At 21.8% G+C, this 4,652-nt stretch overlaps 1 protein-coding gene across 1 annotated transcript in view; it reads left to right on the top strand.

The window, feature by feature from the left end:
- The window catches only part of LOC113389125 (neutral ceramidase), a 152,985-nt gene that overhangs the window by 105,703 nt on the left and 42,630 nt on the right, over window positions 1-4,652 (top strand). The gene's annotated exons all lie outside the window — the stretch shown is intronic.

The raw sequence follows: 4,652 nt of genomic DNA, 5'->3' as shown, positions 1-4,652 counted from the left end.
GAGCCTAAAAATAATATAATTGATAGATTTTTGATGAATTTTGAAGGAAAATTAAGGATGCTGATGATAATGAAGACTTTGATCATAGTTTTTGGTGAGCCTTAGATGGTAGCAGGAGTTTCTGGTGAATCTTAGATGATTGCAAAAGGTTCTGGTGAGTTTTAGATGAAAGCAAGTTTCTGGTAAGTTCTGGATGATAGCAAAAGGTTGACTTGATATATGCTAGATGCATATTGCAGAGTTTGCCAAATACTAGACGATCAGTTTTTTGTTTCAGAAATTTAGCAAAAGTTTAGGATGTATGGCATTAGAGCCCAAATGTGATGACAAAAATATGAATTGCACCAATGATAGACTGCAGTATGGTTAAAATGGTAGCAAGTGATTACAAGATATCATTCTCCTGACTATTTTGATAAAGCAATTGATAGTTTAAAAATTATGCAATTTGGGAATGGTGAATTTGAATGGTTCAATTGTGAAGATTTTGATGAATTATGATATTGGTATTTTATCTCAAATCATGTCAAATTTGTTTGAGTTTCCTGTCCCTGGTTAATTCTTCCCAATCCCAAATGAGATTTTTTTTAAAAATTATCAAAAGAAACTCACAAATCCTGACAAATTGGAAGCGTTGTAAAACACTTGGGACAACTGTGGAGAAAAATGAGGAAAAAAATTGAAATTAAAAAGACAAAAAAAAACAGATAAATGATAATTAAATAGACAGATATACAAAAACATAAATAAATTGTTAAATAAATTGTTAGATAAATTGAAAGGATTAATTAAATAACATTTAGCTGTATAAAACAATCAGAAATAAATACAGAATAAAGCTAATTTTTTTTTCGTCCGCTTATATATTCATTAATTTAATTATTTACTTATTCATTTAATTAATGATTTATTTATTCGTTTATTAACTTCCCGTAGGGTAAGTTATTGTAATGGGCCGAAAATCGGAATTGAAAATTTTAACATTTCTCGACGTTTTGAAGGTTTTTGAACGTTTTGGCATACCTCAGAAAAAATGGATGTGTGTGTGTGTGTGTGTGTGTGTGTGTGTGTGTGTATGTATGTATGGATACAAATTTCCAGTCACGTTTTAGGGCGCACGGATCAACCGATTTGAATGGTTCAAAAAACATTCGATTCCTATTGATAGGGAAAAGAGCTGATTAGTTTTTGGCAAAGGCAGGTCCAGCCGTTTCGGAGATACGGAGCAAAGAGTGCAGAAAATAGAAATCGATTTTTGAGAGAGAACGGAGTATCTGATTTGAATGATCTAAAAAGCATTCAATTAGTAATGATTGGGAGAAGTGCTTATTAGTTTTTGGCAAAGGCAGGCCCAGCCATTTCGAAGATATGGAGCTAAATATGTAAAAAATGGCAGTTTTTGAGAGAACTAAGCGTCCGATTTAAATGATTCAAAGAACTTTCTGCTTGTCTTAACAAAATAATTGATTTTGGAAAAAAAAATTTGTTCAATTTTTTTTTTTTTTTTTTTTTTTTTTTTTTTTTTTAGTTTTATCAAAAATATTTCAGATTTTTTTTAATTCTGGCTATAGTTCTAATATACTTTACAAATATTTTCAACTCTGCAATTCAGTTTATATAATTCTCATAAATATTAGACAATGTTACAATATTTATAATAATCTATTTGAAAACATTCAGTATTCCTCGAACATTTCGGTACGGGAAGTTCCAGCAATTTGCCTTAAGGCACGATGCCATAAATGCCTCAAGACAGAATTCCACTTACAGCTAGTTTATTTATTTAAATTAATTATTATTTGTATTTAGTTTTTTTTTAATACAAAATGGATAACTAAATAAATAAATAGATTAATAAAAATATATAAATAAATAAATGATTAGATGCATAAGTAAAATATACTGAAAATAAATAAATAAAAAATATTAATAAGAGAACCGAAATATAATTAAATAAGAAAATAATTAATTAAATTATTGAAGGAATAAATAAATAACTAGATAAATATTTAATTAAATAGATCCATTAATTAATAAATAAATAGTAAAATAGATAGACAAAGTAGTGAATATCAAAATAAATAAAAAAATCAAAAATAAAATATATAAATAAATAAATATATTAATTGATTAATTGATTAAATGATTAATTTATTTTTTATTAATTAATTAATAAATATATAAATTAATGAATGAACTATTTATTAAATAAATATTTGAATAATTTAATAAATGAATAAAGACCAAATAAAAAATGAATTACTGATAAATAAAAAATAAATTAATGAATAAATAAACAAAGAAATTAATAAATGTATGAACAAATAAATTAATGAATAAATAAATGGATGAAGAAAAAAATAAATAAATGCATAAAAGTATGAATAATAATTAAAATAAATAAATCAATCAATAAATAAATATTTAAATTAATGACAAAAAAATGAAAAGATAAATAAAAAAGTAAATAAATTAATAAATAAAGTAATTAAATAAATAAGAAATAAATAATTAAATGAATAATTCATACAATGAATAATAAATAAATGAAGGTATGAATTAATAAATAAATAAAAATAATAATTAAATTAAATAAATAAATAAACAAATAACTAAACAAATAAATGAATTAATAAGTTAAAAATAAATGTATAACTTAATAAATTAAGTAATAAATAAATTTGTAAATTGGTAATAAACAGAAATATAAATAATTGAATAAATAATAAAAAATGAATAGATAAATAACAAGTAAATAAAGTAATTAAATGAATAATTAATACAATGAATAAATAAATAAATGAAGGCATGCATTAATAAATAAATAAAAATAATAATTAAATTAAATAAATGAATAAACAAGTAATAAATAAATTAAATGAATAAGTAAATAATAAATTAATGAATATATAAACGGATGAATAAATAAATTGATTTATTTATCAATGATTAATTTATAAATGAATAAATAAATAAGTGAACGAAGAGCTAATAAAATAAAATAAATAATAAATTAAATAATTGATTGATTAATTAATAATTGGAGTGTATAATTAGTAAATTAGATTTAAAAAAATGTTTTTTTTTAATAATTAATCAAATAATTTAATTAATAATTAGTTAATCAATTGATTGATTAATTAGTAAATTAATAATAATGAATCATCTATGAGTGTATAATTAGCAAATTAGATTAAAAAAATTTTTTTTAGTTAATTAATCAATTAATTTTAATTAATAATTAGTTAATTAATTAATTAATTAATTAATTTATAATAATTAAGCATTTGTCAGCTTTAAATTAATTAATCAATTAATTTCAATTAATGATTAGTTATTCAATTAAATAATTAATTAATTAGTAAATTAGTTAATTCGTTAATTAATAATAATGAATCATCTGGTTTATCAAGAATTAAATTAGGAAATTCTTAAAGAATAAAATATTGAAAAAATTATTGATGGATTAATAAAGAAATAAATGTAGAACTAATTGTATTTTATAAGTAAATAAAAAAATAAACAATTCAATGAATAAATTAAAAAATATTCTGTTATTTGATTTTGTAATAAAATCAATATGATAAAATAATTTATTATTTTGAGATTTTCTTCAAAATCAATTGACTTATAATAAAGATAATGAATATAGGTCAACTAAAATATTCATTTTAATATTTGTCCTTATAGTAGACATATTCAAAAACATTACTAAATTCAAAAACTTTTCAAAATTAATTAAATTCAATTAATATTATAATTTTCCCTCATTTAAATTCCATCGCCCACTCGTTGACAATTCTGGACAAAAAGTCTTTTGTTTCAATGAAATATGAAATATGAAAATCATTTTGTGATTTATTTCCTGAAGGATATTTCCTATCCTTTGATTAATATCAATGTATAAATTTAGAACTTTTTGAAAGGACAAAAAAGTAAAGGATTCTGTAAATTATTTGTATTACTTTGAATAAAATATTTTGGTGGATAGTTGAAATATTTAGGTTTCTATGATAATTCTGGGAAAATCTTTAATTTAACTTGTGTCAAAGCAAGTATTTTCCTTTAATGTTACTTGCCAATAGGAAAATGCAATAAACAATCCTTTACCTCAAAGATATTTCAATCAACGATTTTAACGAGATTTAGTTTCTGTTTGATGCAAATGTTTGGAATGTACTTACTGAGAAAATTAATTTTCAAAGGTTTAATTAAAATGATTTAGTTTAATAAAATTATTGTTTACTGTACTAGAAATAGTAAGGATTTAATGGAAATTGTTTTTGGTAAATAGTAGTTATGGATTGAGCTGGAATTTATTTACAAAATTAATGTAAGTTTATTTTTCTTTGCAGATTTGGTGTTGGACGAGGAGACTGGTGACAAGGTAGGAAGTTTTGGTTTTATTAAAAAATTTGAAAATATGAAGTTTACTGAAAAAGTTTTCGAAGCAAATTGTAGCGTATGAAATTAGCTTTTTTTGGTATATTTAATTTTTTTCTACGAGTTATTTGTGCAGAGAAAATTAGTTTGGAAATTAGCATCGATGCAAAATTTTGCTTTGAAGCTTTTAGGTAGTACGTACGAGGTTAGGGCGGGTACAAAATTTTGGTTTTACTCAAAAACTTGAAAACCATTTTAGATACTTAAAA

This window comes from Ctenocephalides felis, unplaced genomic scaffold (genome assembly GCF_003426905.1).
Source record: "Ctenocephalides felis isolate EL2017-DRISC unplaced genomic scaffold, ASM342690v1 CF-g0.4_SCAFFOLD_03573, whole genome shotgun sequence".
Lineage (NCBI taxonomy): Eukaryota > Metazoa > Arthropoda > Insecta > Siphonaptera > Pulicidae > Ctenocephalides > Ctenocephalides felis.
This window is presented reverse-complemented; position numbering and strand designations above follow the sequence as displayed.